This window comes from Trachypithecus francoisi, unplaced genomic scaffold (genome assembly GCF_009764315.1).
Source record: "Trachypithecus francoisi isolate TF-2019V2 unplaced genomic scaffold, Tfra_2.0 Lachesis_group1, whole genome shotgun sequence".
Lineage (NCBI taxonomy): Eukaryota > Metazoa > Chordata > Mammalia > Primates > Cercopithecidae > Trachypithecus > Trachypithecus francoisi.
The window spans coordinates 26,938,279-26,954,477 of NW_022681454.1; the positions used below are offsets into that span (position 1 = coordinate 26,938,279).

General features: G+C 35.8%; 1 pseudogene; it reads left to right on the forward strand.

Moving 5' to 3' along the window:
• Positions 1 to 10,527: 10,527 nt before the first annotated feature.
• On the forward strand, positions 10,528 to 15,879 carry LOC117086274 (annotated as a pseudogene).
• The last annotated feature ends 320 nt before the right edge of the window (positions 15,880 to 16,199 follow it).

Here is a 16,199-nt window from a genome sequence, read left to right on the forward strand (position 1 = left end):
AACCACAGAATTGGGAAGCTTATAATTTCAAATATATTATTGTAATAGTAAAATCTCTGTTTTTGGAATTCACTACACTAGGTCTTTTAGCTTATAAGTGCCACTATTCTATTATTCAGGATGTGTTAGATTATGCCATGGTAACAAACAACCACAAACATTTGATTTTACACAGCACAGGTTCCTATTCTACGTGAAGTCTATCATAAGGCTGAGCCCCTCTCTATGGACAATTATCTTCATGAGGCCAAATCTGAAGAAACCTTCACCATCTTGAAGGTACGGCTTAAACATGTAGCCTCTTTGGTCAATGAAGTGGAGGAAAGTCACTAGTAATTAAATTCTTCAGTCTAGAAGTAACCAGTATCACTTTTACCACAATTGGAAAAGGGACTCTTGGAAACAGTTTTCTACATATATAGAGAAGTAGAAACTGTATATAGGGAGCACCAGCAATGTCTTCCACAACCATCTTCAACACATGATTTCCAAAGTCACTGTGCATTTCTGTTATCAAGTTGGTAGAGGGTGAAGGAACAAGAAGAATCATACAGAAGAAATTTATTTACCCCAGGCTTAGAAATGACACATCAGCTAGAATTCAGTCATACAAAGCTTCAAGGGGAAGCCAGGAAATTTCATGGCAATGTGAAGCCAAGAGGAAAAAGAAATGGATTTGATGTTAGCTCACATTCTGTGTTCCACGGGCTTTACCAGTATTGTTTCATCTCCTGGGCCCTCTCTCCACCCAAATGTTAACATTAGTACTTTCTTCTCATCATGCCAGTGTAAACCTCTGGCTCACATCTCTCCCCAAATTTCCAACTTACATATAAAATTGGATATTTTAAAGTCACATTTAAAATGGAATAATTCATTACCCTTCGCATCTCACAATACTATGTCCACACCCCAGATCATTAAAGGCAATTTCCTTTATCCACCTGATCAGACAAAAATCAATCAATCAATATTTGGGAGCACTCTTGACTCTTTCTTGTTTTTCTCACATTTGTTATCCAGTAGGCTCATTCCCTAGGATCTGCCTTCAGACCATATCCAACATTGGACTGCTCCTCATCACTTCCACCACTGGCCCCTGGTCAGCCATCATCATGTCACCTGGATGATGGCAGAAACTTCTTGTCAACCGTTTTTATCCTTATTCTAGTTCAGTTCTCATCACTGATGCCAAAACAACCTATATAAAGCAAGAATTGGATTTTGTCACACTACGTTTTCAAACCTAGGCTGGTGACATTCATTTCATGAATGAAAATATGCCCTCCCGGCAACAAAAACATCTGATGTTTTGGAGAAGAATAATTAAAATGTGCTCACTCACTGTCAAGGTCTTCAGATCCAACCTGACTTCTTACTTGCTCTGTGAAATTCTGTGTTTCCAACTTTTACTCCCCATATAATTGAAAGTGACTATATAGAATAAGAATGTTTTCTTTCTTCTTGACAACATTGGGAATTAGTTTTTTTCTAGTCTTTGGTAGGAATATTGTAAATTATAAGACAGTTAATAATTCTTAAGATATTGAGCACACCATCAAGACTGAGAAACACTTTATGCTTTTGTTCCCACCTTAATTGTAATTCATATAAGTCATATATTGAGAGTGAAACAGCTCAAAACTTACAGTATTGCCTCCTAATGGCAGCTCATGAAATTCACCATGTCTCCTTGTGAAAGCAGATGTCACAGGGGAAGTGGCAATAGCTTGTCTGTCTTAGCACGAGTTCTTCTCCCATTGCAGTTATGTATACACACACACACACACACACACACACATCTTTCTCCTTCCATTATATGTGTGTGTATCTCAATATCCCAATAACTTTCTTTATCACATGATATTGCTGATTTGTATTACTTCCTGTGATGCATGCTGTATCTTACTTTAATATCTGCAAATATTGTTTTACAGTTTCACTAAAAAATGATTTTAGTCATGTAGACAGACATTCTGCGTGTGTGTGTGTGTGTGTATTTTGCTATATTTTTTCCTCTTCAATGTACCTTTCCCCTTTATTAAATTTATCAACGTGAAGTTTCAAAGACCCTAAGGCTCTATTACGATGGTGACAAGATCAAATGCAATTCTTTATAAAAATCAAATGTGATTCGTGGTTATGTTTTTCAAATTTTAAAGTTGCCAATACATTTTTATATTTGCCAGTTTCATTTAATATTTGCTACCTCATAGGAAGTTTGGTTGATTTTTTCAACTTATTTTTTATTTGTTCAATTTTGTCTTTAAAAGTCAAAGTAAGTCTTCTACATGATTTTAAAAACCACATAGCGTGTGAAGGGTTATAACAAACACTATTATTTTACTTTCCTCAATCTAGAATGTAGTTACAGGTTAGGAAAATGTCAATTTTGGTCATCATATTCTTGAAGAGTGAGTAGGGAACAGTTTTTCTAATTATGGAGCAATTTTCTTCTTACATGTATAAAGCTGTTCTGAAGAGTATACAATTTCTGTTGAAATGTTTTGCTTCCAGTGAAGCACTATAGTTGAAGGCAAATCATAGTCACTTTCTAGTTTATGTAGTTATTTAGCAGATATACAGAGTGTTTACTATGAGGAAAACTTTGTGTGGGGACCTGTTGAAGGACAAAATGACAATTCTATCATGAAGCTTGCTCTCAATAGGTTTGTAGTCTGGAAGGGAAATAATAAAGCAATTAAAATCCATACGTGAACTCTTGCCTGTTTCACCTCTTTCTACCAGCTGATCTCTTTTCATTTTATACCAATGTTCTTTATCATGTTATCATTAGTTGTTTTTGTACATTCTACAAAACTAAAACAACTTGAAGGTAGTTAGGGGATATAGTTGATTATATCTAAAAATATATGTCACCCGTTGGATACTTAATAAACATTTGTGGAATCAATAAATGGTGCATATACAAAAGATATGTATATGCTTACTTAAGGACATTTTGATAGTGTACAGTAGTGTTCTGAATAATTGAGGAATCTGATTAACATTATGGGTATCCTGTTAAGAAGAGGAAGGATAAAAAATAAATTATTTCTTTGATTTCATAAATTGTTTGAATTTTTAATTCACTAAGTAATAGTGAATTAAAGAATAGAAAGTATTACCTTCTCCATAGAGACTTTTTCTTTGAGGATTATCTCCTTTCTCTTGCTCTTCTCTTTTTTTTTTCTTTCTTTCTCACACATACACATACACACTCTCTCCCCCTTTTCTTTCTGAAATCCTCCCCCTGGGATGGTTTAGTGGTCAAAAGGAGCCATTTGTGCATTCAGACTGTTTTAATAGGCAACTCATTAAGGATAATATATAGATATATGAAAAGGTCATGTGTGCAGGTTTTGCATATACTATGATCTTTAGGAAATAAATTCATAGGAATGAAGATCTCCCAATTCAGTTTGGTGTAAATAACTTTGTTGATGTACTAAGGACCATATACATTAGTTGTCAAATAGATAAATTTAAATCTGGGCTTTTTTGGGGAGAGGGATGACAAGGAGTTTTGATGAATTGGCATGCTTGTGAATGGACTCCATGAAAAAAGGCTCTAGGTGCAAGATTGCTTTTCCTTGTTAACAATCTTTAAATAGATGCTCAATATGAAGAATCAAAAGCCCTTCCATGGTGAAACTAGCCAATTAGCTAGCCAAGGTTTTGTATAATTGGGGCAGATATACTATTTCAATGCTTAAAATAAAATCTGTGGATTTATCTGGAAACCTGAGATTTTTACTATTATTATTTTATCTTTTGAACAACATATTATCCTCTTATGATTGGGGCCTTCTAGTATAATAATTGACATCATGAGCCTTTGATTTAGACATGCCAGTCTGTGCTTCAATTTGTTACCATTTTAAGAGAAATAATAATACCTTGGGATTTTTCTAATGAATAATGACTGAATTTTTTAAAATTTTTATTTTAAATTCAGGGGTGCATGTGCAGGATGTCCAGGTTTGTTAGATAGGTAAATCTGTGTAAGGGGGTTTGTTGTACAGATTATTTCATCACCCGGGTATTAAGCCTAGTACCCATTAGTTATTTTTCCTGATCCTCTCCCATCTCTGACTCTCTACTCTCTGGTAGGCCCCAGTGTGTGTTGTTCCCGTATCCATTAGTTATTTTTCCTGATCCTCTCCCTTGACCTACCCTCCCCCCTCTGGGAGGCCCCACTGTGTAATTGTTCCCCTCCATGTGTCCATGTGTTCTCATCATTTAGCTCCCACTGATAAGTGAGAACATGTGGTATTTAGTTTTCTGTTCCTGAGTTAGTTTGCTAAGGATAATGGCAATAGCTCCACCTATGTCCCTGCAAAGACATAATCTTGTTATTTTTCATGGCTGCATAGTATTCCATGGTATATAGGCACCGATTTTCTTTATCCAGTCTGTCATTGATGAACATTTAGGTTGATTAGCAAGGAGGCCAAGATGACCTACTAGAAGAAACTACAGTGCATGGCTTTCATAGAGAGAAAAAAAAGAGGCGAGTAAATACAGCACCTTCAACTACATTTTTGAAAAGTATTTAGAATAGAGTCTACCTATAGTGCTAGGAAGGACTTATCAATTGTTCAAGCTTTTCATAATTGTCATGATTGCTGTTATTATTATTATTATAAACTTACTAGCATGTTAGTTATTCACTCTCTCTATCATCTCTCAGTTTTTCATTTGGATAATTGGAACTGTGCAATTTACCCCGAAGGGTTTTTTGTAGGTATAGATTAGTGATAGCTAGCTCAAGGGAAAGATTACACAAATTACAGCCAATATTTCCATTGTTTTAATATTGTAACTATTTTTTATTACTATTTTTTATATTTGTATTTATTTACTTACCAGCTATGTGAAACCTTGGAAATATTATTTAATCACTCTGTGCCTTTACAACTACACTACTACGCTTTAGGGATTTTTTAAATAAGAATAAATGTAGCTCATAGTAAACATTCAACAAATTATGGCTAAAATTCTTTTCATATTTGGATTGTTTTTGTTATTGCAGGTGATTGTGATGATTTATTGTCAAATAACTACCCATAATATTAAAATTCTGCTTTTCTATCATTTCAATGGAATTCAATCAGCTCCAACAATCAAAAGAATTCATTGATTGAAAAGAGCAGATGTCCTGTCCTACAAAATCAGATAGTTTTAAAAATTATACTGTGTAGTATAATTTATTGTATAAATCTATATATGTTTGCCCATGGATAGAATAGAAATATTTTCCTTTTATTTCCTCTGACAATCATATGTTGCTTGTCACTATTTTCAAAACAAAATGCCAGCCCCAATGGGAAAACTGAAATTTCACTTGTCATAATTGTCAGGAGATTCACAGTAGATTATTTAAAGATTAAGAGATGTGCTGGAAGATAACGGAAATATATATATACACCCTTTATTGTCCCATGAAGAATTTGATCTGCTGACACATAAGGCATGTCTATCTAGAACACAAATGACTGGTTCACTCTTCTTCATGTCACCTGCCAAGCATAGTTCCCTTCAATTAAGGACACTAAAGAGTTGTTTTCAAATGAATAGAGCTTAATGAAAATTGTAGACTAAATCGTGATCAAACATCTACCCTTCAGGATTGACAGTGAAGAGAAAATTTAGAAGAGGATACTTTTTTTTGTCTTACATTTTAGTTTTCAGTGTTTTTTATTGACAATGCATTTTGTTCTTATACACAGGATTTACATAGTCTTTGTTTAATACTTTCTACACTTTAAAGAATGTACAATCAAATTAAATGTAAGGTCTTTTTTCTCTCAAATGAAAAGCTGTAGCTTTGTAAAAACATAATAAAAACTCTCACATTGAACGTATCTGACTAGAATCAGAATAACATTATGAACGTTTAAAAATAAGTTGACTTATAAAGGTTTATTTGTTGAGAACGATTTTTAATCAGAATTGAGATAACTATTACCTATAATCTATAGTGCTAAGAGGAACTTTAGACAAAAGTGTCCTCACCCACTAGTTTCCCCGGAACAGAACTGGTTATGCTATTTGTACCTCTTATAATATGTGATTATCAACAGTATATCCTTCCCACTTCAAGTTGTCTTTGTTTGAATAAAATATAATCACTCTACTTAAAGGAGACAAAATCTGAGCTTCATTCTAAACGATGAATAACTGTTAGTGGAATAGGTTGTAAACCTGGAAAGAATGTACCAGAAGAGAGAATCATGTGTTCCTTTTTTTTTTTTTTTTTTTGAGGTGGAGTCTCGCTCTGTTGCCCGGGCTGGAGTGCAGTGGCTGGATCTCAGCTCACTGCAAGCTCCGCCTTCCGGGTTCACGCCATGCTCCTGCCTCAGCCTCCTGAGTAGCTGGGACTACAGGCGCCCGCCACCTCGCCCGGCTAGTTTTTTGTATTTTTTAGTAGAGACGGGGTTTCACCGTGTTAGCCAGGATGGTCTGGATCTGCTGACCTCGTGATCCGCTCGTCTCGGCCTCCCAAAGTGCTGGGATTACAGGCTTGAGCCACCGCGCCCGGCCGAGAATCGTGTGTTCTAAGGACCACATGAAGGAGAATGTTTGAGAAATCACATAGTGTGAATGAAATGTAGCATATGAAGCACTGAGAGCTAAGTCTAAACATACAGGCAAGAGTCATTTCAATCCCTTCTTCTTGTAGACTAGTAGTTGTATTTTACTTTACTTCTCTTTATTTTATAGTATTTTAAATTTAGACTTGCCTCTAATCTTACAGGTATCAGGGCCCTGATCATTCAGTTTGTTGCCAACATCTGATATCTTTTAAAGACAATGATTCTATCCTTAAACAGGTTTCCCAACTGCAACTTTTCATACTTTGCTCATTACCTCTATATAACCATAAGTATGACCCTAGCATGCAGCTGCAGTGTGTTTCCTTCAATATCTCTTACTAATAAATGTGACCCTCCAGCAGACATTACAGGAAGTACAACTGTCCCATGGCCCACTCTACAGTTCTCCTCAGTATTTGAAATCTAGTTTTAACAAAATGGGTTTATGATGGTTGCTGTGTGTCCTAGAAAGAGCCTTGGAAACCAAAAAGAGTTAGAAGTGAAATGGAGTTTATGATTCTTTTGCCGTCTTATAGATCATTTGGTTTTAAACTGTGCTTGTAAGCTCCACCCATTTCCAGGAAAAAAAAAAAAAAAACTTTACTTTTTTTTTTTTTTTTTGAGAGGGAGTCTCTCTCTGTCGCCCAGGCTGGAGTGCCGTGGCACGATCTCGGCTCACTGCAAGCTCCGCCTCCCGGGTTCACGCCATTCTCCTGCCTCAGCCTCCCAAGTAGCTGGGACTACAGGCGCCTGCCACCACGCCCGGCTAATTTTTTGTATTTTTTTAGTAGAGACAGGTTTCACCGTGTTAGCCAGGATGGTCTCAATGTCCTGACCTGGTGATCCTCCCTCCTCGGCCTCCCAAAGTGCTGGGATTACAGGCGTGAGCCACCGTACCCGGCCAAAAACATCTTGCTTTTTAATATGGGGCTGTATTGCAAATAATTTTGAAATGAGAAATTAAGAATTAAGTCTTTACTCAAGTCTTCTTCCAGTAATTAGCCATGTGACCTTGAGTTAATATTAAATCTCTCTTAGCTTCAACTTTTAATTTTCCTGATAAAGAAATTGAATGAATAGCGATTGGTGCCCTCTGGGCTCTAAATTCTGTAAGATTTAAAAATCTCTTAGAATGTCCCTGTGACCTAGGAAGAGCCTCAAGCGTGCAAAACTGCATCTGGCCTGCTGAACCAAGCACAAATCATTACCTAAGGCTTTTGGGCCTGGGCATAGTGTGCCTTTCTGACAGTATTCATGATGAATTGTGTGGTAGTCTCAAAGTACAGGCAACAATGTTGGCCTGTACTATAGACAGGAAATCTGTCCTGCTTTGACTCAGAGGGTGATAACTTTAATGTCAAAGAGTGTCACAATGTCAATGATCAAGGAATTGAGACATTAACAAGAGACTTAAAGCTTGTTTCCTCAGAAATAAGAATTGCATGCGTCTATACAACCTAAGGATCATATGTTAATGGCAGTACACTTTAAAAGGTATGGAATGTGACTGAAAGTCTTTGTCATGTACTCATAAGAGCTTCTCTCTCATCCTTGACAACAGCCTCTGTTTCAAAGGCTACTTTTACTATTGTAACTTGTGCTTTTTTATTTTGCATTTGCCCTGAAAAGTCAGGCCCAAAGTTCTATTCCATGTGTTGTTTTACCTCTGATAATTCCTTTTAAAGCTACTTTTCTTGGAACTGACAATTTAAGGAATTTTCCAATGTTCATTCATTCAATCAACAATGTGAATTCCACTCCAACCAATAATGCTAATCTTGTGCACGACTCAAGGAATGCCTAGGTACATCTTCCAGAGCACACACACACACACAGAACTCAGAGTATGCTTTTTCTGCTGCCCAATCCACATATTTTCAACTCAAGTTTTTGGTATAATGCTTGGCATGTAGTATAGCCTTAACACGTACCCATTGCAGCTAGGAATCGTGCTAACTGTTCTCTGGTGCCCAGCTTCACCAAATCACAAAAATGCCAGAATTAAAAAGGATCTAATTATTCATCTCTCCAGGTAATCTAATTTTACAGAAGAGAAGCTATCTGTAGAATGCATAAACACAAGGAAGCATGTTATATTCAAAGTCACACCACAAATCAAGATCAGAGTTGGGACAGATATGTTCATTCTCTTATCCAATGCTTGTTACAATAGCTCTTTCACAATATGCTCTGCTTTCTAAATTAAAGATTAAGTATTGCACACAATTAGTCACGATAAATATTTATAATTTAAGTACATTATTAACTATATGTTTTTTAAGTACATTATTAACTATATGTTTTTTAAAGTTGAAATAATCTGAAGTTAGGCTTTCATAGAATACATTTTTATTTGATGCCTGTAAGTTATTATATGGGCAGAAACTAGGTGACAATTTTGTAGAGGTTAACTTACACCTGTCACTATGTCTCAGCAAATGCCTGTCACCAGGTACTGATAGAAAAAAAGGTAAGTTCACAATTAGCCACTTTATCAAGAACAGAAATAATGACTCCCTCTGATGCCCTCTTTAAAAATGTAGCCTAAGGAAATATATGCATCTTGGATCAAAATAAAGCTTTTTTAGGGAAAAGAGGTATATAATTTTCTTGAGGCAAGAGCAGAGCCTAGTGCTTGGAGGCAAATATATTTAATCAGTGAATAGGCTAGAGAGACTAAAAAGTAATAGTAACTGTGTTCTTAAAAGTTTACTATTATGATGACATACTAGTTTTGTTTTACTTTAGTTTTTTGCTTATTTCAGTGGTCTCATCTATCTTTTACAGCGTTTTCCTGTCCTTGTGGGTTAAGGTGGTTTGCTGTTGATTGAAGTTCCCCATGACATTTCTGTGTCAGGATCTGACCCTGGGGATTGTCTGTTCCCTCACACAGCAAAAGCCAGCCATGGCTTATTTCTCAGTCCAGATGTCTGTAGAAACGGCTTTTAAATCTGTATGAAAATGAAAAGTCTAGCACACTGGATTTTCACAATGATGATAAAAATAAAAGATCACATTTTATTAAGAATTCATTCTGATGCAGATTTTGAACTAAAAACAACGTCCACGCATATGTTTAATCCTCACACCTCTGTAAGATAGGTTATATTATGCAGTGGATTCCATAGACAAGGACAATTGGGTTAAAACAGTTAAAAAGCAGTATTTACTTGGATGGAAAGCCTTTTTCAGTATGACTTTTACAGTATGAGCTACTCTACGTTTTCAACCAAAATTACCCTATGCAGTAGGCCCTATTAATATCACAACAATTGAGCAAATGAAGAGACTGAGCAATAACACAACTTGCCTAGCCATGCTGCTAGTACATAGAGCAGCAGGAGAGTTGAGATTTTGACTTATGTAATCCTTTATTTCATTGTTCACTTGGCATAATGCAGATCTATCACCAAAATATTGTGTGAAGTGTTACATAAATTATCTCTAGCATAGTAAGTAAAATATAAATAGGTATATCGTAGAGTGAAGTTTATCATAAAGTATGAGTATTGTTTCTAAATTTTAAAGGGTGGATTATAAATTTAAATTGGGAATTACTTATAATCATTATTGAAAATTTAAATTAGTTTTCTCCAATCCCTAATAGAAACTTCCAATCCATTGGATCATCTGCAATACTTTCATTATAACATTGCAGCATGAACTATGTGACGGGACAGTTTTAAATTTTACTTAAATTTACTTTTAAATAAACTAAAACTTTAATAAATAGTGGTTATGATAGAAACAATCCACAAATTATTTCTGTTATCAATGAGTATGGTTTGTTAATCTTTCTTTTTTTCTCTTTACTCTGCTTCCTTCTTCACAGATTCCTTTAGCATTTTGTTAACTTTTTAGGAATCCATGAAACACTAGGAAGAAACAAAGGCTATGTAAGAAAGAGGTCAACTTTACACCTGTCACTATGTCTCAGCAAATGCCTGTCACCGGTACTGATAAAAAAAAAATAAGTTCACAATTAGTCTCTTTATCCAGAACAGAAATAATGACTCCCTCTGATGCCCTCTTTAAAAATGTAGCCTGCGGAAATACAGTCAGGACAAGCCCTCTATGGCTGAGAATTCCTTCCACTGATTATGAAACAATGGTGCCTCAGATTCACTAGTATACAAGAGGCACTTATCCTTGGCACCCAGTGATCTGTGTCAAAATGTCTAGGTGTAATTGTATCTTATGATCAATGGTGTTTAGAATATAATTTGAAGTGCTTTTTACTTTTTTACTTTTTAATTGTTGTGGGTACATAATAGGTATATATAATTATGAGGTACATGATATGTTTTGACACAGTCATTAAAATCTGAAATAAATACATGATTAAGAATGGGGTATCCATTCTCCCAAGAATTTATCCATGGACTTGCAAACATCCAATTACACTCTTTAAGTTATTTTAAAATGTATAGTTATTATTGACTATAGTCACTCTGTTATGCTATCAGATGGTAGGTCTTACTCGTTCTTTTAATTTTGTTGTACCCATTAATTATCCCTACCTCTTCACCACCCCCTACTATCCTTCCTAGCCACTGGTAGCCATCCTTCCGTGCTCTCTGTCCGTGAGTTAAACTGTTTCGATTTTTAGATCCCACTAATAAGTGACAACATGCAATGCTTGTTTCTCTGTACCTGGCTTATTTTACTTATAATGATTTCACCCATGCTGTTGCAAGTGGCTGGATCTCATTCTTTTTTATGGCTGAATAGCACTCTATTGTGTATGTGTACCACATTTTCTTTATCTATTTTTCTATTGACGGACACTTAGATTGCTTCCAAATCTTAGCTATTGTAAACAATGCTGCAACAAACATAGGAGTGCAGATTATCTCTTCAATATACTGACTTCCTTTCTTTTGGGTATATACCCAGCAGTGGGAGTGCCAGATCATATGGTAGCTCAATACTCATCTGACAAGGGATTAATAACCAGAATATATAAGGAGCTCAAACAACTCTATAGGGAAAATCTAATAATCCGATCAAAAGATGGGAAAATGATTAGAAAATTTATTTCTCAAAAGAATAAATGAGTTAAGGTTTTTTTTTTTTTTCAAAATCATTTTGTGATAAATATTTGTATTGCATTTTGCAGATTTAAATACAGAATGTTCTTGTATAAATATTTGCTAAATAACATTTTGGTAAGATATAAAAAAATGTACTGGAGCACTGGGTATTGAATACCAAAAAGCCTTCTACAAGGGAGATATTTACTTGGAGAAGTTTTCTAGGATATGCCTTATTTCATTTTGAAAATTTGTTGGCAAGCAACAGACACATGAAAAAATACTCATCATCACTGGTTATCAGAGAAATGCAAATCAAAACCACAATGAGATACCATCTCACACCAGTTAGAATGACAATCATTAAAAAGTCGAAACAACAGGTGCTGGAGAGGATATGGAGGAACAGGAACACTTTTACACTGTTGGTGGAAGTGTAAACTAGTTTAACCATTGTGGAAGACAGTGTGGCAATTCCTCAAGGATCTAGAACTAGAAATACTATTTGACCCAGCCATCCCATTACTGGGTATATACCCAAAGGATTATAAATCATGCTGCTATAAAGACACATGCACACATATTTTATTATGGCACTATTCACAATAGCAAAGACTTGTAACCAACCCAAATGTCCATCAATGATAGACTGGATTAAGGAAATGTGGCACATATACACCATGGAATACTATGCAGCCATAAAAAAGGATGAGTTCATGTCCTGTGTAGGGACATAGATGAAGCTAGAAACCATCATTCTGAGCAAAGTATCACAAGGACAGAAAACCAAACACTGCATGTTGTCAGTCACAGATGGGAATTGAACAACGAGAACGCTTGACACAGAGTAGGGAACATCACATCACACACCGGGGCCCGTCATGGGGTGGGGGGAGGGGGCAGGGATAGCATCAGGAGAAATACCTAATGTAAATGATGAGTTAATGGGTGCGGCAAACCAATACAGCACATGCATACATATGTAACAAACCTGCACATTGTGCACATGTACCCTAGAACTTAAAGTATAATAATAAAAAAAAGAAAATGTCTTGGCAAGCATTAACATATGTTTATGCAGGGTGTCTGTATTTCCTTCTATGTATCCTGCTGTTTGGCAGTGAGATAGAACCAGAGAACGTGGCGGTCATACATATTCTAATGTGTTTTTTAAGTTTTTGTCTCTATAGAGAAATGTTTTCTCAATGCACATTAAATCCTGGAATTGCTTTGAAAGTTTTTCAGTTACTTTGCCTGAGTTTTGACCAAACTCCCTTTACTCTTGTCTAAATTCAGATGAAGAAAGTCATGTTAGAGGCGCCATGAAAGAATATGGGCAGCACTGATTTTTTGAGTCTGAAAATAAGAGTGCCAAGGTGCCAAGCCTTCTTATGCTTAATGAGGCCATGGGTCACACATTTGGAAAATTCTTGATATTTAGAACTGTAAAATGGTGTGTGGTAACAGTGGAATGAACTAGATTTTCATGGTGATTTACATTCGTTTATATAATCTTTGCACTGTGCAGTCTTACAGTAAGGAGCTCATATACCCTTTAATGTCAGTAAAGACGCAAGCCTTATAGTAGAAATAGTGCAATAATTACAACTGACCTTGATTTCAAGGAGTCCAAGAAATATTATTGTACCTTAGTGGCAAATATTATCACCCTATTTATGCAAATTTTACTCTATCTCCAGATTTTCTGAGGCTCAAATCTAAGGAAATTAGTAATGGATAAGTGCTTAAATAAAGTATAAATGGAGTTATGCCTGTTTTCCTTTTCTACTGTGGATCTCGCGTGGAAGAAAAAAACTTATGACTGGCAATGTGGACTTAGTGTTTTAGGATTAATATTTTTTCAGAATCATTTCTACTATAAATCTGTGCATTGAGAAACTTTTTTCCCTGAATCTCAAAAGATACAAGTGAGCAATTCTCACTGTGAAATTGGATTAAAACAGGGCATTGACTTGTACTTTATGTATTTTTCTCTTTATATGTTTTGAATCCTGTATTAATTGAATGTTTTAAAATGTGTATATCAATTACATATAAATGTGCACGCACACATGATACACACAATTTTATTTGCATCTTAGTGAAATCACTTTATTTTTCTTGGCTTTTTACATTTTTATATCAATTTTATTGTAATTAAGTGAAGCTAATTGTGTTAGAACAATTCACCAGTTACTAATCTTGAAAGTTAACTTAAGGCAACTTAAAAGCACAATGAGCCAGTAGAAACATTTTAAGTTCGGTTCAGTTGATTTAATTATATAGAAAACCAATTATTAACTTTTAATTTAAAGGTATTTCCAAGTATCTTCCTGTCTTCTCTAGAAATACATTTCTGAATATTTATTTTTGAAACATTGCTGATATGATGATTAGGAATTATTCTGCTTTTTACTGTCAGCAACTGGATGCTGATAGATTGGAAAATCTAGAGGAAATGAATAAATTCTTAGATATATACAACTTACCAAGATTGATCCCTGAAGAAATCCAGAACCTGAAAACCTGAAAACACCAATAACAAGTAACAAGATTAAAGCCATAATAAAGTCTCCCAGTAAAGCAAAGCCTGGGACCCGATGGCTTCATTGACCAACCATTTCAAGAAGAGCTAATATCAATCCTATTCAAACTATTCTGAAAAATAAAGGAGGAGTGAATTTAACATCCCTTCATGATAAAATTCAACATCTCTTCACAATAAAAAAAAAAATCCTCAGAAAAACAAGGTATAGAAGGAACCTACCTCAACACAATAAAAGCCATGTATAACAGACTAACTGAAAGCCTTTCCCCTAAGATCTGGAACACGACAAGGAGGCCCATTGTCACTACTGTATTAAACATATTATTGGAAGTTCTAGCTAGAGCAATCAAATATGATAAATAAATAAAAGACATCCAAACTGGAAAGGGAGAAATCAAGCTATCTTTGTTTGCAGATGATATGATGTTATGTTTGGGAAAAACTGAAGACTCCACTGAAAAGCTATTAGAACTAATTAACAAATTCAGTAAAGTTACAGGGTACAAAATCAACATACAAAAATAAGTAGCATTTCTACATCCCCACATTGAACAATCTGAAAAAGAAATAAAGAAGTAATCTTATTTACAATAACCACAAATAAAATTAGATGCCTAGGAATTAAATTAACCAAAGAAGTGAAAGATCTCTATAATAAAAACTATAAAACACTCATGGCTCCCTCCCCAAGATGGCTCTGAAGACAAGCTACTGCTGCCGTGGCTCCCTAAGCTGTTCAAAACTGGCAAACAGCTTCTGGATGAAGTAGAAGTAGCTACTGAACCTGTCAGTTCCTGGATAGTCCAGGAGAAGGTGTTCAAGGGCCTGGACCTCCTTGAGAAGGCTGCCAAAATGTTACCAAAGCTTGACTCATTCATCCAAAATGAAGATTTGTAAGAGATTGCTTCCACCGACCTGAAGTACCTGTTGGTGCCCCCACCATGAAGCAAGTTGACCCCAGCAAGCATCTAGATCATTTGCAGTGAGCTCCAAAACACTTTATAAACTACTTAACTCAGTGCCATTACTCTCATGTGGCAGAGTTTGAGCTGCCCCAAACTGAGAACAACTCAGCTGAAAATCACACTGCTAATTCCTCCATGGCTTATCCTAGCCTCATTTCTACGGCATCTCAAAGACAGGCTAAAATAGAGAGATACAAGCAGAAGAAAGAGTTGGAGCATAGGTTGTCTGCAATGAAATCTACTGCGGAAAGTGGTCAATCAGATGATGGACGTGTTCGTGAATATTATGTTCTTCACCTTCAGAATTGGTTTGATATCAGCTTAGAAGAGATTGAGAGCATTGACCAGGAAATAAAGATCCTGAGAGAAAGAGACTCTTCAAGAGAGCCCTCAATTTCTAACACATCTCGCCTGGAGAGGCCTCCAGTGAAACCCTTCATTCTCACCAGGAACATGTCCAAGCCAAAGTATTTGGAGCTGGTTATTCAAGTCTGGCAACTATGATGGTGACTGACTGTTATGAACAACATTGGAAATATGGAATGGAGCGTTATCAAATCAGGAAATAGCCACGGCAACATCAGAGGGATTCAGAAAAGCAGCTCAGCAACAGGAAGATCAAGAAGAAAAGGAGGAAGAGAGTGACGAAATAAACACTCTACAGAGCTTGGGAATGGGATGACTGGAAGGACATCCATCCTAGGGTCAATGGCAACCAACAGAACATGGGCTGATCTTCCCACAACGCGACAGGACTGCAGGGTGCACACCTCGCTGGCCAAGGAAAACCATGCAGTCTTTCCCTCCCCAGGCTCCCACTTCAGCTGTGTACAATGAAGTCAAAGATGCTAAATCTTACTTTGCATTCAATAAAGTGTCAAGTGATTTAAAAATGATAATAATAAGTAAATAATAAAACACTCATGAAAGAAATTGAAGACACACAAAAAATGAAAAGATATTCCATGTTAATGGATTGGAAGAATCAATATTGTTAAAATGTCCATACCACCCAAAACAATCTACAGAATCAATGCAATCCTTATCAAAATAC